At 44.1% G+C, this 24,850-nt stretch overlaps 1 long non-coding RNA gene across 2 annotated transcripts in view; it reads left to right on the top strand.

Annotated features, from left to right (window-relative positions):
* The window catches only part of LOC132353989 (uncharacterized), a 48,780-nt gene that overhangs the window by 1,091 nt on the left and 22,839 nt on the right, over positions 1-24,850 (top strand). Inside the window, exon 1 of one of the 2 annotated variants that reach the window (XR_009499127.1) lies at positions 11,524-11,602. The exons of the other annotated variant lie outside the window; for it this stretch is intronic. This is a non-coding gene — a long non-coding RNA (uncharacterized LOC132353989). Of the gene's footprint in view, positions 1-11,523; positions 11,603-24,850 lie in introns of those variants that run through there. 2 annotated transcript variants of the gene reach the window in all.

Genomic DNA, 24,850 nt, shown 5'->3' with positions numbered 1-24,850 from the left:
ACTTAACAAATATTATTGAATGAAAGAAATGAAATTCTAAAAGCATGAAACTGATTTTGGTGATGATATGCACTGTGCTACTCAAAATATAGTCCTTGAACTGGTGCTAATCTGCAAATTGCTCCTTGTTAATCTACCACAAATATAGAAATTGAAAGTGTTTAGAAACTTTTATAGCAATTTAAAAAGTGTTGTCACTCAATGGTTTGGAAATTTTAAAAAATAAAATAAAGCTAGTCCTTCAACACAGATGGTTTGAGAAGCTCTGTTATAGGTTACATACTACAAACTGTCATTACACTAGTGAAAGGCAAGCATTTCTAAAGCTGCAGGCACACTACTATATATAAAATAGATAACCAACAAGGACCTACTGTATAGCACAGAGAACTATACTCGATATTTTAAAATTATAAGGGAAAAGAATCTGAAAAAAAAGATATGTATGTATGTATAACTGAATCGCTTTGCTGTACACCTGAAACTAACACATTGTAAATCAACTATACTTCACTTTTTAAAATTAAAAAATAAAATAAAATAAAATAAAGCTGCAGGAGCTCCACAGCCACTGCCAGCAGCCATCAGAAGCTGGCAGAGCAGCACGAATTGCCAGCAAGAGGAAGCCATACAGCCTCACCTCCACCTCCTGAGTGAAACCCTGTCTCCCTAACGTCACAGCAAGTTATTTAACTTGGACACGTTCTTTCATCATTTGTGCCTCAGTTTCCTCATGTGTCAATGGGGATAACAACAGAACCTACTTCACAGGGTTGTTGTGAACGATTAAGCAGAGCAATTGTATGCCAAGCGTTTGGAGACACATGAGTATCTGATATTATTTTTATTTGCAATACATGAGAAAGCCATTTTGCCAAAATAAGAGAGGATTTTAAAACATGGTTTGGATTAAAATAACACTTCGGGTATAAAAGCACACTGAACAGAGATTGACATCAAACACTGAGAACAAACAGCCCGCTGGGAGGATGTAAGGCTGTGTGTGCTGAGGCAGGCTGAGACCGCGTCTGACCTCAGATCAAGGAAAATATTTGCACAACAGAGCTGGCATATTCATGCATAGTTCCTATATAGGAAAACTGGCAAACCAAACAGTCAGAGAGGGAGGGATGAGTAAGTGTTTTTTACTCTGATATTCTGTTCCAACTCAGGGTAGGTGAATTCTATCTATCATAAGGGCTGCATCCTCTTAGTTGAAGGCTTTAGTGTAAAATGCAAGTACAACTTACAGGTTACATTTTAAGCTCTTGTCAGTCATTTACACTTCAGCGTGAAGGAAAAAATCTGAACGGAGCTTGGGTGGGAGCCCTTTGCTCATGTCTTACCCTAACTAGGCCCTTGCTCCCTAACCCTACTCCCACCCCCGCAAATCCTGCCCATTATACACAGTGTAGCCTTGCTCACAGCTTAAACTTGACTAGCATTTCCTTTTTATTTCTTTGGCTTAGAACAAAGTCATTTATTAGATTTTTTTTTATTGGAGTATAATTGCTTTACAATGTTGTGTTAGTTTCTGCTGTACAACAAAGTGAATCAGCTATATGTATACATATAGCCCCTCCCTTTTGGACCTCCCTCCCATTCCACGCCCCCCCATCCCACCCATCTAGGTCATCACAGAGCGCTGAGCTGAGCTCCCCGTGCTATACGGCAGGTTCCCACTAGCTATCTGTTTTACACATGGTAGTGTATTTATGTCAAGCCTAATCTTCCAGTTCATCCCATCCTCCCCTTCCCCCGCTGTGTCCACAACGTCCATTCTCTACATCTGCGTCTCTATTCCTGACCTGGAAATAGGTTCATCTGTACTATTTTTCTAGATTCCACATATATGTGTTAATATGCGTTATTTGTTTTTCTCTTGCTGACTTACTTCACTCTGTGTGACAGACTCTAGGTCTACTTCCTTGGCTGTCGAGCCTCGCTGTTCTCCTACATCCCTGATAGGAAGTATAGGCTGTGCCACAAAATTTAGCACTTCTTTATATTCTGCCATCCACTGTTCCACGCTATTTTGGGGTATTTATCTTAATTGCATCTGCAAGTTCGAGGACCCCATCTTACACTTTGGGTTACCTCTCATCCCTCAGCACAAGGCTGCATACAGAATAGTCCTCAATAAACTCTTGTTGGATCACGAGGAAGGTGAGGCAGAAAACCTGGGACATCCGTATCAGTAGAGTGTAGGGGTAAGCCTTGGATTTGGGGCTGGAGAAGGTCGTTGTGACCTTAAAGAGAACATTTTCGGTGGGGAACTGAAGTGGGGGGCAAGGAGGAAGGAGCAAGAGGGTGGTGAAAACAACGGAGGCAAGAAGTGTAATAGAAAGTCTTTTTTGCTGCCTCCTTCCTCTTTATTTTTTTCTTTCACTATTATTGAGATATAATTGACATATAGCACTGTACAAGTTCAAGTTGTTCAGCATAATGACTTGACTTAATATATTATGAAATGATTGCACAATAAGTTGTTATCCATTATCTCATATGGATACAAAAAAAGATTTGTTTGTTTTTTTCCTGGTGTTGAGAACTTTTAGGATCTACTCTCTTAGCAACTTTCAAATGTGCCATACAGCAGTGTTAACTAAAATCATCATGTTGTACATTACATAGTACTTATTTATCTTATAACTGGAAGTTTCCTTTTGACCACTTTCCTCCAATTCCCCCTGCCTCTGGTAACCACAATGTGTTCTCTTTTTAATATGAGGTGTTTTTTTTTTTTAATTCCATATGTAAGAGAGAGCATACAGTATGTGTCTTTCTCTAACTCATTTCACCTAATATAATGCCCTCAAGGTCCACTCATGTTGTCCCTAATGTCAAGTTTTCATTCATTCTGTTTTACGGCTGAATAATATTCCATTGTATATGTACACCACAGCTTCTTTATCCATTCGTCCATGGATGGACACTTCAGTTATTTCCATATTTTGGCTATTGTAAATAATGCTGCAATGAACATGGGGGTGCAAATATCTTTTCAAATTAGTGTTTTCATTTTCTTCAGACAAATGCTCAGAAGTGGGATTGCTGGATCATGTGATCAATTAAAATCAAAATTTTTAATTTTTTGAGGCACTTCCATACTCTTTTACATGGTGGCTACACCAATTTATATTCCCACCAGCAGTGCACAAGGGTTCCAATTTTTCCACATCCTCGCCAACACTTATTTCCTTTTGATGATAGAAAGTCCCTTTTAAAAAGAGTTCATCAGCAAAGGCTATTGGAGGAGGCCATAAGGAGGGAGATTTTCAAGAGAAAAGAGACTTGAGCTTGTGTGTATGCTGGAAGGAATGAGACCACAGAGAGGAAGCATTTGTAGGTGAGGAGAAAAGGGAGAATTGGTGAATTGCCATCCCCGAAAGGCATGGGATCAAGGGTCTCAATAGAGGAGTTAATCTTGGTTAGAAGGAGGGATCCCTGCTCTTCTGAGACAGAAGGGAAGGAAAAGTGGGTGAGGACACAGAAACACTGAGAGGTAGAAAAGTAAATGGATGAGGGAAGGAACTGGCAGACTTGACCTTCTTAAAAAATCGAGAATCTAGGTTCCCTCCAAGGGAGGTCATCCCACCTCTTCTCACCTGTATCCCAGAGTTTGGGGCTTGATGATAGTGGAAAGAATGTTCAGAGCAGGTGCTGAGATATCAGCAAAGAGGTGCTTAGAAAGGGTACTCAGCAACTCTGAGGACCCTGCTTTAACAGGCTGCCACCGATGTGCATCAGACCCAAGCGGGTCACTAATCCATCTGGCAATTCTGTGTCTGGCACCTATCTTCTGCTGGTCTTACTTAAAGCCTTAGAGATTCAGCTGTGAACTAGGTGATTCCGTCCTCTTCTCAAGGAGTTTGTACACCGGAGGGGAGACAGACAGGCAAATAGGTAGTTCGTGGACACAGTGCAGGGAGTGTTACAATAGGGGTAGATATGGGAGCTGTGCAGAGATGACTCCAATCTTGAGAGAACTAAAGGCTGCGAAGATTATTCCAGCCATGGTCAGGGGCAGGATCAAAGGCCCAAAGGCAAGAAAGGGCCCTGCATTTTTGGAAACTGAAAGTGGAGCAGTGTGCCTGCAGGGAAGAGAAGGTGACCAGTCAGGGAGGTGGGAGGGGCCAGATCGGAGGAGCCCAACCTGTGCCTCCAGGGCCCGCCCACCGCGCTCCAGGGTTTCATCCTGCAGGGAGGGAGGGAGTTTGTAAACAAACAGGCCTGTTAAGAGAGTAGTGACAGTGGAAATGAACAGAAGTGAATAGATTTGAGGGGTTTATAGGAGGAATAATTGACAAGCCTTGTTAATTGATTGGATAAGGGAGAAGTGAAGGAAGATTCTCAAGTTTCCAGCTTGGGCAACTGGATAGAGAGTGGTGCCACTCACTGAAAGAGAGAAACAGGAAGAAAAGCTAGTTTATGGGGAAATAGGATAAGCTTATTTTTGAACATATGGTCTTTGAGAGGCCTATGGGAAATGTAAGTGGAGAAGGCAATGTATAGTGTATGCATCTGGAGCCCAGATGAGAGGTCTGGCCTGGAGGCACTAAATTATTGGTCTTCAGCATGGGATGATAAAGGAGGCCACAGAGTCACTGGGCTGAACCAAGGGACAGGGGAGAGTAAGAAGAGAAGCAGACTGAGGCTAGAATAAGAGAGACCATAACCACTTAGGGGCGGGCAGAGGCTGAAGAACCCACAGAGGAAGAGAAACTCACACAGGAAACTGACGAGGGAAAATAGTAGGAGGAAAAGTAGGAGGCAAAGATGAAAGAGTGTGATGTTATGGAAGTCAAGGGAAGAAAAGGCATTTCAAGGAAGGGACAATTAACAATGTCAGAAGCTGAGGAGAAGCCAAGGAAGAAAAGACTGAAGATTGTCTGTGGGGTCTCAAAGCCACAGGAAGATTTTAGTGAACTTGGTATGACTGGCTTGGAGGAGTGGTAGGTGGATTCAGAAAAAAAGGGAGGACGGAAAGACAGTGAGAGGGGACCACTGTTTAAAGAAGGTTAGGGACTTCCCTAGAGGTCCAGTGGTTAAGACTTCGCCTTCCAATGCGAGGGGTGCAGGTTTGATCCCTGGTTGGGGAGCTAAGATCCCATATGCCTCGCAGTCAAAAAACCAAACATAAAACTCAATATTGTAACAAATTCAATAAAGACTTTAAAAATGGTCCACATAAAAAAATCTAAAAAAAAAAAAATTAAAGAAGGTTAAGTAGAGGAGAAAATAGAATGACAGATGGAGGGGGCATATGGGGTCAAGGAAAGTTTTTAATTTCATTGTCATTTAAAAAAATTGGAGTAAATTGAATTTTTAAAAATGCTGATGGGTAGGAACCTGTAAAAGAAACGTTGAAGAAATAGGGAGAGTGAATTAACTGATAGAAATGGAGTTCCTGAGGAGGCAAAATGGGATAGAACTCAGAACACCGAGGAAGGCCTTGGACTAATGCTCACAATTACAGGAAGTTTCTTGTGTGAGGCCTTCTGCCGAGCCTTTTATGTCCATTATCTCATTTAATGCCCACAACAATCCAATAAAATAGGTACTATTATTATCCCGATTTTTAAGTGGGGACCAGTTTTTAACTGAGGCCCACACAATTGCCTCAATTAGTGTCACAGAGCTCGTAAGTGGTGGACCTGGGACTTTAATCTCATCAGGAGTGGAAGAGGAGAAGATGGACTCAGATGCGGGCAGGTTTGCTGGCAGGAAACTGTGGGCATTGTCTTCTACCTCTGTGAATTGGGAGGTGGGGGGAAGGGCAGTGGAAGGGCCAGAGGGGAGGGAGAGGTTGCCTGCAGTTGTGAGACGGTCGTGAGAGATAAGCAGCTGACAGGGCCACATCTCCAGCAGCTCCTGGCAGCCAGGGAGCAGAAGCAGAGGCGACGGCCACACAGGACTGGGGATTGATTCTCCCTTGTCCTTCCCTGTTTTTACCTGTCAGACCTGAGGGAGGACCTACCTTGGAGGTGTACTAGCTGGAGTGCCAATGTAGAAAGAAAGGGGCAGGAAACTCTGGTTACCTGCCAATGCTAATACATGTCAGAACAATAGTCCTGCCGGGTCCTGGAAAATTATGGTGCAACGCCCATGTCATTATACCATCCCTATAATTTTTCACTGGCTTTTGGAGCAACTTTGTAATTTGTCTTGAATTTCATTTTTGAGTTACCAAATCTCAGTAGCATAACAGTTTTTAGTTCTCAAATGTTTCATTCATTTCATCATTCATTTATTCATTCCATGAATATTGATTGGGAGGCAGTGGTGGCCAACACATCCATTTTCCCTGTCCTCCAAAGCCAGGGAAACAGATCTATTTTAACTAGAGTGTAAGTGCCACAGGTCAGAGACTTGGATTATTTTGTTCATTGCTGTATTCCTAGTGCCAACAGCAGTACCTGGTATGTAATAGATTCTCAATAAACAGGTGTTGTATGCAGAAGCACCTTGAACTGTGAAGCCAAAGGAGTTTAAGCTTAAGCCCCTCACTGGCACTGGCCCCTTCCAAGGCTCTGGGAGAGGCCCTACTATGTGCTTTCATGGTTATATGTTTTTATTAAAATTTCAAAAGTAAGATATTTTAAGATTTCAAAAGTAAGATATTTAATAGTTAAGACCTCTGTCTCTACTCCAGTTTCCCCTCCATCACCTTCCCCTCCTGTCAAGGGATATTGGAGTGGCCATGGGCATTTAGGGATCCAGCTAAGGGGCAGTTGTGTTGAGAATACATTTAGTATGGGATGTGGGGGACACAGTTATATGGTATGCTGTTATTTAAGTGTAGAGTTATTGCTAGCTGTCCCAGTGTAGGAACAGCTTACAGGAGTACTCCCACCACCCACTTTGAAGACTCACGTGGCATGTCACAAAGGAGCAGGGTCAGATGTGGTGTCACAGAAATGAGCATGTCCTAGGCTCCTGGCACTAGAAGTTCGTGGGTGGTAGAGAAAGAAGATCTTCCTTAAAAAGGGCCTCCAAAATTGTTTCAGGCCCCTCAAAACGTGAATCTGCCCTTGGCTGGATAAATGGGTGAATCTAAATCCTCTCGGGATGAGAAATAATCAGCTCCTACTTTAATTTTCTCTAGTACTTACAGACAATAGAGTTTAGTTCAATGCTTACTTTTGGTCCTAGGGAATACATCACACCCTTCTAGTAAATGGTTCGTCTTCCTAAATGATGCTCTTGTGAGACTTCTCTCCAAAGGGCAGCTAGCTTGCAGTCACATCTTCAGAGCTGAGGTAGCCATCAAATTTTAATTCCCTATATATAATAGCCAAGTAAATATTGTCACTGTCAAGTTCTTTGTACCAGTTGCTTTAGCTAATGGTTATATTAGTAGATTTCTGGTGGTGTTCATTCATTCATTCAATAAATGTATTGAGTCTTTACTATGAGTCAGGCATTGGGGGTAAAACATTAAACAAGACACAGTCCCCTTCTTCAGAGAGCTTTTAGTCAAGTGGGGGAGTGAGACATTTAAACAGACAATGACAATTCATCATTTGCACTAAGACAGGGGCAGTAATGAGCACAGCATTTTCAAAGCACTTGGGTGGAGCGCCTGACTCTGGAGGTGAGTCAGGGAAAACTCCTTGGAAAAGCTGAGTCAACCGCTTGGCAGGGATGTGGAAGCACTGGGTGGGAGGGTGAACTGGATCAAAGGTTCCCAAGTCAGGCTGATCAGCACAATCACCTGGGACAGCTTCACAACTTCCAGGCCCACCCCCGACCTACTGACTCAGAATTTCATCCGGGTGAACCTCAGGAATCTGTCCTTTAAAAAAAAAAATCATCCCTGGTGGTGTTTTTGATCAACCAGATCTGGTGAAGTAGATGACCTTTGGGATTGTGGAGGAGATAAAGAGGCCTGCAGGAACCCGGAAGGTCCTATGGTGGAGGCGGCGTGAGAAGGAGGGGCTGAGGATGGAGGCAGGTGGAAGGGATGTTCCGGGCAAGGAAACAAAAGCCTCCTAGATGGGCTGTTTGAACGGATCTCAGGCCCTTTTAGAAGAGTCACTCAGCTCGCACAGCTGCCAGCTAACTCAGGCTCTGAAAGCCGTTTAACAACCTGATAGAGGGCACAGAGCCAGGTGTGTCCTGCAGGGAACAGGTATGTGAGTACCTGTGCTGTGAGCAAGTAGGAGAAGGCTCAGGCTGCCCTGTGGCTCTACAGGGACTTCCCATCCCCTGAAGGTTGGCCCTAGTCCAGCCTCCAATTCTCTGGTTCAAGGGATAGCTCCTTGTGTCATTTACCTTCAAAAAAAAAAAAAAAAAAGAAATTAGATGTAATTCATATACCATAAAATTCACCCTTTTAATGTACAATTCAGCGGTTTTTAGTATATTCACAGAATTGTGCAACCATCACCACTACCTAATTTTTGAACATGTTCATCACCGCTGAAGGAAACTTGAACCTATTAGGAGTCCCTTCTCATCCCCCCTTCCCCTACCCTTATCCTTCTCCCCATCCACTAGCCACCACCAATCAGCTTTCTCCCTATAAACGTGACTCTATTGTATATTTCATATAAATGGAGTCATACCATATGTGGCCTTTTCAGAGCATGTTTTTAAGCCTCATCCATGTTTTAGTATGTATTCATTTAATATGTACTTCATTCCTTTTCATGGCTCAAGAATATTCCATTGTATGGATTTTGTTTATCCATTCTTCTGTTGACAGACATTTGGGTTGTTTCTACCTTTTGAATATTAGGAATAATGCTGCTGTGAACATTTGTGCATCAGTTTTTGTGTAAACATAGGTTTTCAATTATCTTGGGTATATATGTAGGAGTAGAATTTATGGGTCATGTGGTAACTCTATGTTTAACTTTCTGAGGAACTGCCACATTGTTTTCCAAAGCAATTGCCCCATTTTACATTCCCGCCAGCAGTGTAGCAGGGTTCTGGTTTTGCCACATCCTCCCCAACACTTGGTTTTGTTCCTTGTTTTTATTAGAGCCTCATCCAATGATGAAGCGATACCTCGTTGTGGTTTCGATTTGCATCTCCATTATGACTAACGACGTTGAACATCTTTTCATGTGCTTATCAGCCATATATATATTCTTTGGAGAAGTGTCTATTCAAATCCTATGCCCATTTTTTTTTTGAATTAATTTATTAATTTATTTATTTTTGGCTGCGTTGGGTCTTCGTTGCTGCGCACGGGCTTTCTCTAGTTGCCGCGAGCGGGGGCTACTCTTCGTTGCTGTGCGCGGGCTTCTCAGTGTGGTGGCTTCTCTTGCTGTGGAGCACGGGCTCTAGGTGCGCGGGCTTCAGTAGCTGTGGCACACGGGCTCAGTAGTTGCGGCTCGCGGGCTCTAGAGCAAAGGCACGGTAGTTGTGGCGCACGGGCTTAGTTAATCCGCGGCATGTGTGATCTTCCCGGACCAGGGCTCGAACCGGTGTGCCCTGCATTGGCAGGCAGATTCTTAACTGCTGCACCACCAGGGAAGTCATCTATGCCCATTTTTAAATTGAGTTGTTTTTATGTCAAGTTGTATGTGTTCCTTATATATTCTGGATATAAGTCCCTTATCAGTTATGTAATTTGTTAATATTTTTGCCCATCCTGTGGTCTGTCTTTTCCCTTTCTTGATGGCATCCTTTGAAACACAAAAGGTTTTACTTTTGATGAGGTCCAATTTATTTTTAACTATTTTTTTCTTTGTCACTTGTGCTTGTATTGTCATATTTAAGAAACCATTGCCTAATCCAAGGTCATGAAGATTTATTTCTTTGTTTTCTTCAAAGAGTTTTATAATTTAGCTCTTACACTTAGATGTATGATCCACTTTGAATTAATTTTTATATGGTGTGATATAGGAGGTCAACTTCATTCTTTTGCATGAGGAGATCCAGTTGTCCCTATACCATTTGTTGGAAATACTATTTTTTTCCCTCTTGAATTCTTGGCACCCTTCTTAAAAATCAATCAACCATATGTGAGGGTGTATTTCTGGACTCTCGATTCTATTCCATTGGTCGATATCTCTATCCTCATGCCAGTACCACACCTGTCTTGACCTTTGTAGAAAAGTTTGGAAATCAGGAAGTATGAGTCCTCCAACTTTGTTTTTTTCAAGATTGTTTTGGCTATTCTGGGTCCCTTGGATTTCCACATGAATTTTAGGATCATCTTGTTAATTTCTGCAAAAAAGTCAGCTGGGATTTTGATAGGGATAGCATTGAAGTCATTTATTCTTGAAGCAGTTTCATGAGGTCACTAAAAGGTCAGAGAGGGACACAGGTATTTATTATCACCTTGACATATAGGAAAACTGAGACCAGAACAATGCATTTTAAAAACCTCTCAGTCTGACAATGCTGCTTTCAACAGTAGGACGGATACCTCCTAACCCCCATGATGCCAATCTCCTTCTCTGTTCTTCTCCATTAATTTTCAAACAAATATTTACTGAGTGCTTGCTCTGTGCCACGCACAGTTCTAGGTACTCAGAAACTTAGAGGTCAACCTTAAGAAAGGACCATTTGAAATTTGCTGTCAAACCAATTGTTCTTTTTGATACAGAGAGATGATGTCCATTAAAAATTTCATGCTCTTTACTGTACAGAAATTCCCATTTACCATTTTTTTACCATTAATTTACCATTTTTTCCTGATTGCAAAATTAAATGTGCTTATCATAGAAAGTTTGGGAAATACAAAAATTTCAAAGAACAAAATAAAAATTACCCATAATCCCACTAGTCAGAGACGATCACTATTACCATGTTGGTCTAAGTCTCTAAACTCTATAATAATAATAGGTAACATGGTGGTTACTGTGTGTCTGGCCTGTTTAATTACTTCATATTCATCAACTCAATTCAATCCTCACAATAACCCAACAAGTTAGGTATTTATTTTCTTGTTCATTTGTTCAATAAATTTTTATTTTAGCCCCTATCATGTGGTCATTTGATCCTAATCTATGTGCTCAGGATGCAGGGATAGACTATGAAGAAGTGGCATGGGTTGTCTCACTAAGTAAATAGGATAGTCAGGTCTATTTATCTATTTATTAGGATTATAGTAGAAGTTCTGATGCTGTCCAAGTACCCCTTCAGGACTGAGGACATTTCCCCCAGCTGCTGGGAGTGTTGACAGACTTCAGCGTTTTTGGAAATTGCCTTTGATGGAGAAAGTCACCTTACCCAAGATCACACTGGCTTCAGGGGCAGCCTACACCCAATGATTGGTTAATGTGAGGATTCAAAGATCTGTTCCCTTGCCCCAGCTTGACACTACTCCAAAGGGTCAGTCCAGCTTTAGATCTTCACATGGGCCTGGCTAAGGCCTCACTGAGGCTGCACTGTGGTCCAACCAACTTCTCCCTGTATACAATCCTGCCCCCTTCACTTCCCATCCAGAGGTGTTGATATCAAGAGTGCTTCCTAACATAACTTCTTCTGTGTTGATACCTGCCTTAGGATCTGCTTCCCTGGGAATTCAACCTATGACTATTGGTATCAGCAGTGGTTGAAGAAAGAAGGTGCTAAGATAGGATTTTGGAATTAGATCACCCATCATCCAGCTGACAGTAAGGACCCTGCCTTACCTAGTAAGGTAGGAGTGAACTTGTTAAACCTTTCACTGATGGTAAACTGGGATAGTATTCTGGTGGAAGGGAATGGCACTAGTGGGTGTGATATATCAGGCATTTGAGAAATATGGGGGAAATAGTAACTACTGGGACAGTGGAATTAGAATAATTAATACTTTGCAATATTGAGAAGGATTAATCAGCAATTAAAAACCTGGTGTGAAAGCCAGAGGACCTCCTTGGGAACATATAAGGAGACGCTCACCTGTGCCTGGAGGACAGGGAAAGCAGAAGAGCAGGTCCAAGACTTAATCACAAGAGTAGCGAGCACCAAAGATGGTCAAACTCCCAACGTAGACAGGACAGAGCCCTTATTGGGAAAGAATGGAACCTCGACACATGGAATGTGAATATCTGAGTTGATGTACCCCAAAACCTTGAATTTCCAGGTTACCTGAACCCTCGGAGCCTGCAGAAGTGGCCCACCTCTCCCTAAGAAGGGCTGGCACTGCCCCCTTGCTTAGAGAGGTTGCAGGGGACTCTCCCTGGCAGGACACACACCCCTCCTATAGAATCTGCCAACATCTGCCCTCCTGACCACTAGGCTAATACCTAAGGTAAAGCCACAGCATAACCTGGACAGAGACAAGCTAGGCCTGATAAGGTAGGATAGGGCTCCTACTCCAGAGGACCTGCTAAACCTACCAACATACACCAGGAGCTGCTGTGAGAGCACGCAGGCGACTGCATTCTGAAGGTGCAGGATTAACAGGGATAATGTAAAAAGCCGGAAAAGAGATTTTCAATTTGGGAGCAGTCTTTCAGGACATAGGATTTAATGCCCTGGCAAGATTCCAGGGTGAGAGAGTGAACATGCTGCTAGGATGGTTCTTAGAAGCATGGAAAACTGATAGCCCACACTAAGTGAGGTAGAAATGCCAGAATAGCCGTGGCAGATGATGGAAGATGGGAATAAAAGGCTCAGAGAAGTGGGCACGTTAGAACTGATATACTATGTGCAACAGAAAAGCCTGCCAGGTGGCTGTGTCCCATAGGAAGGCCTGGAGGATACCTCAAAGCGTAAGAGGTATCCTGGTGAGTGTGAGAGGGGCACCAGTGTCACTAAGAGTCTATAGGCCAGGGCTAAGGGTAGGAGATGCCATCACAGAACCCGGCTCACTAATGATAGTGGGGATGATAGGACCCTGAAACAACAGGGACCAGATGTGGTAGCTCACCCTCAGTAGCCAGGTGGATGCAATTGTCCTAATGAGTAGCAAGGCTGGAGTGGCAGCCAGGGGACTCTGGCCCCCAGAGAGTTGTGGAGATGGTTAATAGAACACAACAGAAGTAATTGGGCAAAAGTGTTCTCCTCAGTCTGATGATGAGTAATCCAAGGATGGCAGCCCCAATAAAAAGCCACAATCCCTTGCTCAGTTTCCAGAAAGGAACTAGTTTTCAGACCTAGAACTCATGCATTGAAAGAAAGGTCAGGTCCCCAGTAGGAAGTACCCTGTAACACCATGGTGATGTACATGGAGGCATTGCCCAAACCTTTCCCAAAAGGGAACTGTGGCTACTTGTTTGGGTAGTCAGATACTGAGAAAAGGGAATACTCTTTCAAGGACTGTTGGGCATGGGGTCTGAGTTGAGACCCTGATACCTGAAGTATCATCATGAGAACCCTGTTACAGTGGGTGCATATGGGGGCCAGTTAGTAAGTGGAGGCTGGCCCAGGTCTGGCCCCCAGTGTGCCCACTGGGTCCATGGACCCACCAGGTGGTCACTTCCCTAGTCTCTGAATGGACATATCTTGGTTCCTTGGCCTGTGGAATAAAAGCTATTTAGTGGAAAGGCCTTTGAAACTCCCTTTCTTGCACCACTCCTGCCCCCCATGAGCCAAGATAGTAAATAAAAAGCAATAGTGCATCCCAGGGAGGATGATAGCAATTCATACAAAGTAATTACAAAAGCAATTCAGAGTCTAAGGGATACAGGGCTGGTGGTCGCCAGCATGTCTCCATTTAATCATTAGTCTGCACCCTGCAAAAGTCAGACAGATCCTGGAGGATGACAAGAGATTACTGTAGTCCACCAAGCAGTAGACCTATCTGCAGCTGCTGTGCCAGATGTTATATCTTTGCTAGAGCAAATTAGCATATCTTCAGGTACATAATATGTGGCCAGGGAACCAATGAGTGCATTTATTTCTATCCCTACCAGAAACAGGATCAGAACAGTTGATTCACCTGGAACAGACAACATATACATTTACAGTCCCTTTTTTTTTTTTTAATATTTTTTTATTTGGTTGCATCAGGTCTTAGTTGCAGCAGGTGGGCTCCTTAGTTGCAACTCGCTGGCTCTTTAGTTGTGGCATGCTAACTCTTGGTTGCGGCATGCATGTGAGACCTAGTTCCCTCACCAGGGATCGAACCCGGGCCCCCTGCATTGGGAGCGTGGAGTCTTAACCACTAGCCACCAGGGAAGTCCCTACATTTACAGTCTTGCCTCAGGGCTATGTTAATGCTCCCACTCTTGGCATTATGTGGTCCCAAGAGACCTGGACTGGTTGGATATTGATGACATCATGCTAGTTGGACCAGATGAGCAAGGAGTGACTAGCTCATTAGAGACCTCTGTAACACATGCATCCCAGAGAGTGGGAGAAAAACCTTATGAAGATTCAGAGGTCTCACATGTCTGTAACGTTTTTAGGGGTCTAGGGGGTCTGGGGCATGCTGAGACATCCCCCCTCCAAAGTAAAGGATATAGTAGTGGCTCTTGCATTTCCCACCACAAAGAAGGAAATCCAACACCTGTTCACAGGCAGCATATTCCAAACCTGGGAATATCACTTCAACCCGTATACCAGGAGACATGAAAGCCTGTCAGCTTTAAGTGGGGCTAAGAGCAGGAAAGGGCTCTGCAGAGAAAGTCCAGGCTGCAACGCAAGCAGTCCTGCTACTTGGGCCACGTGATCTGGCAGAGCCTGTGTTCCTAGAGGTATCAGTGGTAGACAAAGACGTCATGTGGAATTTATGACAAGTCCCGATGGGAGAATCACAATGCAGATCCCCAGGGTTCTGGAGCAAGGCCATGCCATCTGCCACGGAGAATTAAACACCTTTCTAGAAAGCTCCTGGCATGCTATTAGGCCCTAATAGAGACAGACACCTGACCGTGGGACAACAAGTGGCCAGGAAGCCAGAACTGCTCAGCATGAGCTGGGTTCTGTCAGAGCCGCTGGAATCATAAGGTCAGGCAGTCCCAGAAGTAGTTCATCATAAGACGGAAATGCTGCAGCCAGGGTCAACCGTGAGCAGGAATGATGGGTATAAGTGATCTACACAAGTTGGTGACCCAGACACACAGGCCACCCGTCACTGCTGCACCAGCCCCTCTCCCTCAGCTCACTCCCACGGTTCCATGTGGATCCCTGGATACCAGGTGATGACCAGCTAATGGAGGAGGGAAAATCCTTAGTGAGGTTCATGGATGAGTTGTCTTGATATGTGGGTACGAGCTGAAAATGCATGGGTAGCTGCACTACAGTATCATTCTGGGGTGATCCGAAAGACAATGGAAAGAGAAATCCTCTCAATGGCAAGACCTTCAGGCACTGAATCTGTCATCCAATTTGTGTGAAAGAAAGAAGTGGCTTGGGTTTGGGAATAAATAAAAACTCATGGGCAGTGGTGAACGGCTTGGTCAGTGGCCTTGAAAGAGAAAGAGTTGAAGATCAGGATTAGGAAGTCTGTGGTGGAGACACTTGGATGGACATGTGGGAACCGGCATGCAGGGTGAAGGTCGTTGGCTAGCATGCCTATGAGATAGTACTTACCAAAGAAGAAGAATTAAACAACGAGGTAGGCAAAACTGACTCAGCCCGTTAAAGTCAACCCACCTCTGTCATATCTGCTGGCACACTGGGTGCATGAGTAGCCATATTGTGAGGGACAGAGGCTATGCATGAGCCCAACAGCATGGGATCCCCCTCACCAAGGCTGATCTAGCTACTGTGGTATATGTCCAACCTGCCAGCAACAGAGATCAACTCTGACTCTTTTCTTTGCTATCATCCCTGAGGAAACCAACCAGCTACCTTACAAGGAGTAGCAATTAAATTTTTTAAATAGAAAAACTAGCAGAAAATATAACATTTATTAGATCGGTGCAGGAATGACAATTTTTCATGGCTTTAAAGCAAGAGAAGCTATCAGTGAGGAAAAGATGAACAGATTTGAATATTTTAAAATTTAAAACTTCTGTGCAAACGAAGAGATAAAAGATGGAGAACATTTGCATTAAATTCTGACACATAAATGATTAATGTGTTATGACTTTAATTTATAGCTTACTCAATGTATGAGAAAAGCACTGGGGCCCTAATAGATGAATGTAGAATATAACAACTACCATTTATTGAATATTTTTCTATGCTCACATAGATTTACAAAATCAAATTGTACTGATTGTTTTGTATATAAAATGTTTTATAAACAGCTTTTCTCACATAACAGCACAGACTATGTTACTAACTAGTCTTCTAGAACATAGTTTTCAGTAGTTACAAAGTATAATATTTCATTGATGAGGAAGTACAGCTCTATTTTAAAGTTTTCTTTCTTCCTTCCTTCCTTTCTTCTTCCCCTCCTTCCCTTCCTTTCTTTCCTTCCCTTCCTTTCTCTCACTCTCTTTTTTTTTTTTTGCAATTAATGTTGCAAGACTTAGATATTCCATTGATGACTTTGCCTTTTCTCCATGCAGGGCCTCAACCAGTACTGCTATCCAAGTGCTTCTAGAGTGTTCCAATCTGCCAGCATCAGATCGCACGTAACATTGTATTAAACCAAGGGACTCACTTTGCAGTAAAAGAGGTGCAAATGTAGGCCCATGACCATAGGCATACATCATACTATCTAGTCAGAGAGAGTGAAGGAATAGGCTGTTGAAGCATCAACTTGAAGGCATTGCTAAGATGGCGACATCCTTTTTCAATCTGGGAACCAAGAGGTAGAAGCAAGAATGACTCCCTTTACCATCACTCTCAATGATCCACTCAGGGAATTTGCGCTTCCTGTCTCTGCAGCTTTGGGATCTGCAGGGTTAGAGATCCCGGTTATAAAAGAAGAAATGCTTCCACTAGGGGACACAGAAAAATTCTCACTGAATTATAGGCTATGGCTGCCCCTTGGGAACTTCAGGCTCTTCGTGCCACATGACAAGCAGTCAAGAGGAGGAGTCCCCATCTTGGCAGGAGTGACAGACCCTGACCAGTAGAGAAGGCAGGATGGCTATTCCACACTTGGGGCAAGAAGAACAATGTGGCATGCAGGGGGTCCATTTGGGTGACTCTTGATACTTCCTCACCCAATTTTGACAGCTGCTGGACAAGTCTAGAAGCTATGGCTGAGAAGGGCATGGTGACAGGGAACAGAACCATCAGAGACGAGGGGCTGGGTCACCCACCAGGTAAGCCACCTAGATCAGCAAAGGTGCTATTTGCAGGTGAGGGGACTCTAGAATGGGTAATACGGGGAAGGAGAGAAAATAAATTTCAGCTGTTGCCCCAAGACAATCTGCCATGCCAGGGGCTATGGTTCATCCCCTTAACCTCTCTCTTGTAAGTTTCCCCTCAGAAAGAAGCCTCCTGGAATTCTGGAGGAGCTGCTCCCCAAACTTCTATCAAGTAGTAGATCTGAGCACAGAAGGGGTGGATTATAATGGATGCTGTAATGCACCGCCCATGATCCGCATCAGGGCTGATGACCTTATTCACCCAATTTGTTGGGAGTGCGGCCAGCAGACATCCCTCAGCTGTCAGCCTTCCTCTGGAACTGCCTCTGCTGAAGACAGTCGCCTGGTCCCTTCCATACAGCTGCCTTCCAATGGTCAATTCAATCCAATGTCTGGTTGAATCAGGTAGAGAGTGTCTTAGCCCCTCACTCTAACTCTGCCAGCTTCAGAGCTCCGTGTGGGGTTGGCTTACAGCTTTGTTGAGACAGACCAACCCCGCTTCTTCCTCTCCCTCATGTGGGAGTTGACCCCAAGAGCACTCCTAAATAAAATTCCTGCATGTCAATCTCCAGCTCCGAGGCTGCCCTCTGGGGAACCCATCATGTGACAGTGCTATCTGAGCAGACTTGAAAGGAATAAGAAGGAAGATCATTCCAGGCAAAAGGGTGGCTACTCCAAAAGCCCTAAAGGCAGGAATGTCTGTGTGGGTAAGAAACAGCAAAAGAACCAAAGTGGCTGTAGTGGAAGGGAGTGAATGGGGAGAGAGGTGGAAGATGAGATTAGAGTGATATCAGGAAACCAGATCATGGAGGACTTTGAAAGCCCTCACTGGGATTTGGCTTTTTACTCCAAGTGGACACCATTGCAGGGATTTGATAAGAAAAGTGACATAATCTAACTTAAAATGTAAAAGAATCATTCAGGCTGCTGTCTTGAGAAAAGAGTGGTGGAGGGGGCTTCCCTGGTGGCGCAGTGGTTGAGAATCTGCCTGCTAATGCAGGGGACACGGGTTCAAGCCCTGGTCTGGGAAGATCCCACATGCCACGGAGCAACTAGGCCCGTGAGCCACAACTACTGAGCTTGTGCGTCTGGAGCCCGTGCTCCGCAACAAGAGAGGCCACGATAGTGAGAGGCCCGTGCATCGCGATGAAGAGTGGCCCCCGCTTGCCGCAACTAGAGAAAGCCCTCGCACAGAAACGAAGACCCAACACAGCCAAAATTAAATAAATAAATTAATTAATTAATTAATTTTAAAAAATCAGTTGATTAAAAATAAGTGGTGGAGGGCAAGGATGGTCACAGGGACACTAATTAGGAGTCCATTTCAGTAACCCAGGTGAGAGGGGATAGTGGCTCAGATCAGGCTAGTAGTGGTGAAGGTGGTAAAAGCTGATCTGACTCCAGATATATTCTGCAGGTAGAGTCAACAGATTTTCTGAGAGATTGGATGTAGGGTATGACAGGGAAAAAAACAAAAAGAATTAGGGATGACTCTAAGGTTTTTGTTGTGAACAACCTGACGAACGGAATTGAGGTAGGAATGCCATGGGTGGAGCAAATTGGGGAGTGAGAATAAGGATGTTAATTTTGTTTTGTATATTAATTTTGAGATGCCTATTAGACATCCAAATAAAGATGTTGCGTAGTCAGTTGGAAAAACCAGCCTGTATTTCGGGGAGTGGTCTGGAATGGAGATATACGTTAGAATCATCTGCATACAGATATTATTCAAAATCTTGACACTGGATGAGACCATCAAGGGAGGGTGAAGGGGTGTAGATGGAGAAGAAAAGACCAAGGACTGAGTCCCAGGTGCTCTGTCCTTAAGAGGGCAGGGAAAAGGGAAGATACAGCAAAGGAGATGGAGGAGTGACCAATGTGAGGTAGGAAGAAAATCTGGAGTGTACAGTGTCCTGGAAGCCAAGAGAAAAAAGTATGTCACAGAAGGAGGGGCCAACTGTGCCGAATTATGCCCAATTATGATGAGAGCCAAGGATTGTTTGTTGAATTTAGTCAATGTTGGTGACCTGGACAACATCAGTTTCACTGGAGTGGCGAGGGCAAGAAACTGGTGGGAGCCGATTTCAAAGAGAGTGCAGGTAGCCTACTCTTTTGAGGAGTTTTGTTGCCAAGAGATGTAGAGAAATGGTGAGTCATGGCTGGAGAAATGGTTAGGAGAAGGTACTGTTATTGTGCCCATTTTACAGATGAGGAAACTGAGGCTTAAAAAAAGTTGAGGAATTTGCCCAGGTTCATTCAACTAGTAAGTTGTGATTTGAGCACAGATCTGTGTGATAGAAACTTACTCTTTCTTAAAATTTTCTGTTATAAAACTGATGGGGGCTTCTCTGGTGGCGCAGTGGTTGAGAATCTGCCTGCCAATGCAGGGGACACGGGTTCGAGCCCTGGTCTGGGAAGATCCCACATGCCGCGGAGCAACTGGGCCCGTGAGCCACAACTACTGAGCCTGCGCGTCTAGAGCCTGTGCTCCGCAACAAGAGAGGCCACGATAGTGAGAGGCCCACGCACCGCGATGAAGAGTGGCCCCCGCTTGCCGCAACTAGAGAAAGCCCTCGCACAGAAACGAAGACCCAACACAGCCAAAAAAAAAAAAAATATATATATATATATATATATATATAAATTAATTAATTTTAAAAAACTGATGAATATTCTTATAGATAAGCATATAATTACATCTCTGATTATTTCCTTAAAATGAATTTCTAGAGGTAGAAATTCTGGGTCAAAAGGTATGCACCTGTGGATAGCTTTGAATCCACATTGCCAAAGCCCTGCAGAAAAGCTTGTAGCCGGTTACACTGCCATCAGCAGCCTATGAAGTCTGTTTCCCTGCATTACTGCCAACACTGGATCCTATCTTTTCTCCCCCCTCAGTTGCAGAGGTGAGAATAATAGTATCTTATTTTGCATATGTATGATTACCAGTTAGAGCTGACCATGTTGTACAAGCCTGTTTCCCAGCATCCCTTTGGCTTCTGCTGATGTTTATCACTCTCAGGCCTGATCACCCTCACCTGACCACTCTCTTCACGAATACTCATCCCCTGCAGCAACATGTCCAGTTTAGAAGATAAACTGCACAGAGCAAAATAGAATTAAAAAGTAATAATAGCTTTAAGGTAAGAAATGAGATCTTGAGTGGTTTTTATATCTGAGAGACTGTGGAAGAGCTAAAATATTAGGAAAAGTTGGGGGGCAAAGTGGAACTGTGTCTAAAAGGACCCTGTATATGATCCTCTATGTGACTATGACCTGAGAGTATCCAGTTCCAAAGAATCCCCCAGAGGGTGCATGGGCGGGGAAAGGGAAATCCCTTTGGAAAATATACTTTGTAGCCCATAATTTCCAATTTCGCCACTTGTTTTCTTTTAATAGATTTTTTTTTTTCCAACAGCTTTTCTGTTCTTCCTTTGCTCTTCAGTCTGGGAAGACAGCTGATAAACTGGCCCTTGCACATTTGAAAGAGATAAAGATATTTATTTATGCCAGCAATACTAGTTGTAGAAAGATTAGGAAATAAAGAGAAGCAGGAAGAAAAATAATTAAACCAACAGAAATTCCTCCCACTGTGCTCTAGATAATTATTATTTATATTTTGCTGATTTTGGTTTCCAGATATATTTTAAAAAATTATTTATTTACTTATTTTTGGCTGTGTTGGGTCTTCGTTTCTGTGCGAGGGCTTTCTCTAGTTGCGGCAAGCGGGGGCCACTCTTCATCGCGGTGCGCGGGCCTCTCACTATCGCGGCCTGTCTTGTTGCGGAGCACAGGCTCCAGACGCGCAGGCTCAGTAACTGTGGCTCACGGGCCTAGTTGCTCCGCGGCATGTGGGATCTTCCCGGACCGGGGCTCGCACCCGTGTCCCCTGCATTAGTAGGCAGATTCTCAACCACTGCGCCACCAGGGAAGCCCCTCCAGATATTTTTATTAAAAATTTTACATAATACATTTATATAATCTATTATTTTCAATGAATAAATCTTGAACATCTTTCTGGCTTTCTAGTTGTCAGCAAATGTTGATCTATATTGTCATTTTTAATGAGTTAATTTTTATAAAATTCCATTATATAGATAATTGTGAACAATTTACTTAATCTCTTATTTTTGGAATTTTAGGTTATATCTTAGTTTTTTACTATAATAAGCATGATAAACAATCTCATACATACATATTTGTGCACTCATCCACTACTACTCTAGTGTAAATTCAAAGTGGGTTTACCAAGTCAAAGAGCATGCACATTTTTAGGGTTTTATTTTTGGTTTGGTTTTGTTTTTTATTCTTGGCTACGTTGGGTCTTTGTTGCTGCACGCGGGCTTTTCTCTGGTTATGGCGAGGGAGGGCTACTCTTTGTTGCCATGCACAGGCTTCTCATTGCGGTGACTTCTCCTGCTGTGGAGCATGGGCTCTAGGCACACGGGCTTCAGTAGTTGTGGCACGTGGGCTCAGTAGTTGTGGCGTGCGGGCTTAGTTGCTCCGCGGCATGTGGGATCTTCCCGGATCAGGGCTCGAACCCGTGTCCCCTGCATTGGCAAGTGGATTCTTAACCACTGCGCCTCCAGGGAAGCCCTTTTTAGGGGTTTTGAGATGTGTTTCTAATTGCCCAAACGCTTCCCAAACCACTTTATCTCCACAATAGAGTTCTAGCTCATAAACGAACATTGGTTTTCACTAAGCAATGTTCTTGCTGAAATAAACAGAAGGAAATCACAAGTTTTCTTTGGAAAGATAGTTCCCCAGGCAAGAATATTACTTAAGAAAGACAAAGTGTAAACAAGAGATAAGTGGAGGGAGGGTAGATTAGCATCTAGAAAGTGAAGAAGCAGGTCTGTACTCAAGGAGGACCTGAGCTTCCAGAAGCTTCATTTGGCCTGGACTCTGGTTAATGGCAGCGGCAGTGCCAGGGCTCTTGTTCGTACCTGTCTACTTTTGCACCTGTCTCCTTCCAACACTCCTATTGACACTTATCCAATGCCAACTCCTTGTGCAGGTGGCTCCGGTAGGCTCGTTGTCACTTTGGAAAGGACCTAATACCTTCCAAGTTCCCTTCCAGCACACAAAACTCCTGCTGGCTGACGGAAAACATGACGGCATCAGAAGAAGGGCCAGGTCAGAGATGAGCGGGTGTGGGCACGTAGCTGGCACAGACACCAGGAGGACGTGGTGTCCTCTTAGAGGACCCACATCATAAACAACAGAAGAATCCTCTGCAGGAACACCGACAGCCACCTTCACTCCACACCCTGGTCTCTTAACCCAGCAGGCCCCAAAGCAAGCTCATTATTATCTCCTGTGGGCTCCTGCTCCTGTCTTCACTTACTGGCTTCCCCACCTCTTAGAAGCCCGTGCAGGAGGCCTCATCTGTCACTTGTGACTGCGCCCTCTCCTTGACCTCCAACATCTAAGCTGCCAATCATATGCAGCCATTCTATCCTCAGAGCATCTCCTTCCCTCCTCTCCATCCTCACAGCCTTGGGTAAAACCGCCATACCTCTTGCCCGTGAGAAGGTGGCAGTGTCCTGAATGTGTCTTTCCGTGAAAGTTCAAAACTCTCATGGCTCCACACAGTCTGAAGGGTACTGTTTCCATTCCTGAGTAAGGCACTGACAGCCCTTCCAAACTCTGGCCCCATCCTCGCTTTTCAGCTTCATGCCTGCCCCTTCCCTTCTTGTGTCCCATATGTCTGGACCCCCCCGCCCCCCCAGCAAAAACCTCCTTGTGCCTTCGTTCCAGTGTTTTTCCCCCACTGTTCTCACTGTTGCTCAGTCTGCTGAAGTCCTTCTAATCCTTAAAGGCCCGACACAAACATTAATTCTCTGTGGCTTTCTCCAGGCAGAATTAATTATCCTCTCTTCTGTGTTCCCATAGTGTTTTGTCTCTACTGCTGCGGGAACATTCATCATGGTAATAGCTGCCTCCTAACAGACTAGGAGTTCACTGAGGACACAGACTGTGTCCCATTCATCTTTGGATTCCTAGAGCCTAGCCCAATGCCAGGCCTATAGTAGGTGCTTAGTAAATATTGGTTGAATAGTGTTGAGTCAGAAATAGACTCAGGTCACTTGACTCTTATTCAGTGCCTTTTATACTATCCCAAAGCAAAGGCTTGCATGGCTAGGATGGGCATTACCACAAAGCAGGATGGGCTAATCTCTCATCTCTCCACTGGCCATTTCTGTTACCTGTTGAAATTCCACTGGAAATTAATTCTTTTGGGTATGATATTATCTCTAGTTAAATTACAAATATCCCTGGGAGGGATTCATTTTCAACACAATTAACCCTGCAAAAATTTTCATGCTGGAAGGGAACTTAGAAGCTATTAGCTTTTTTTTCCCCCCAGCAACTAGCCTACAAGAGCCACCTGCAGGAGTTGGCGTTGGATAAGTGTTGATAGAAAGAGTAGAAGACAGGTCCAGGGAAGGGCCAGTCCTGCATGAAGTACCATGAAAGGAGGTACAGGGCAGCAAGAGGGCATGGATTCCAGGGGAGGGGGTGTTCACTGGAGAAAGGAGTCGTGTGGTGGGAGGAGAGAGGTAGCAAAGAAAAATTTCTCCAACGTCTCAATTTGGTCACATGTCTTCCTTGTGTACAGTACAGATCCCTAGTTCTGATTTCTAAACACCTCTGGTAAATCTTTTTTGCTAGAGTGCCAGAAAATTCTCAGGTAATTTTCCAATTTTAATTCACCTTAATCTTAAAAATAAATACATGCCTCATGGCATTTTTAAGAGGGGTGGGTGTTTGATGAGATGAAATGAGTGACAATAGGGTGTCACAACTCCAGAAAGGTTTCATATCGCTGCTTTAGAGTTTCCCAGTGAGTAGGAGTTTGATGAAGTGAAAAAATGAAATGGCTTCCAAATCACTCTGCCCTACTATGCTGATTTGCAAACACATAAGCTTCCTACACTGCTGAAAAGATCCAGCCCTGGGCTGAATGAACCCTGCAAAGTTAGCGCTTGGCACTCACCCAGCAGTTTGAAAAAGGCAGTGAAAGGAAATGTTACCAGTCAACTGATAGCAGCAGGACCCTGTGGGAGGGAGAGCCCAGCCAAGGCAATCCGGACGGCCATCCAGGTCACAGCACAAAGCCTGCCTGGGAATTCTTAGGACAGCAGCAGGTTGGAGCCCTGGCCTCACATTTCACTCTAAAGGAGGCCACCACCAAAATGGGTTGAGATGCTCCCTTCTGGTTTTCTGTATTCAGAGGTTCACACGCCCAGGAGAAGAGAGAAAAGGACAAATCAGCCTTATTAGCATCTGTCTACTCTTGGGCTTGACTCTGAAGCATCCTTGGTGGTGTCTTTCAGGACTAGAAGAGTCTAGAAGCTGCCAGGCATTCATGACTTAATTTCACATTTTTTAAAGCTCTGGATTATGTAGGACTCTTCTATATGTGATTGTTACCTCGGATTGATACTTCAAATTGTGATCTTCCGATTTCCCAAAGAAGAGAGTTTGAGGAGTCCATTAGGCCGGAATCTGCCTCTTTTAGAACCAGCAGGTGGTGTAGCGACCCCTTCACAGGTGCCCTGCTGAGGCCCAGACGACTTTTTTAGGCTGCACCATGCAGCATACGGGATCTTAGTTCCCCAATCAGGGATCGAACCCGGGCCCCCTGCATTGGGAGCACAGAGTCCTAACCACTGGCCAGGGAAGTCCCTCCATCAACATTTTTAAAGAAAAGGAACTCTTTCAGATCAAATCTGTGCCCAACGTGA

This window comes from Balaenoptera ricei, chromosome 1 (genome assembly GCF_028023285.1).
Source record: "Balaenoptera ricei isolate mBalRic1 chromosome 1, mBalRic1.hap2, whole genome shotgun sequence".
NCBI classification, from domain to species: Eukaryota; Metazoa; Chordata; class Mammalia; order Artiodactyla; family Balaenopteridae; genus Balaenoptera; species Balaenoptera ricei.
The sequence above is the reverse complement of the archived record's forward strand: the minus strand, read 5'-3'. Positions and strand labels throughout refer to the sequence as shown.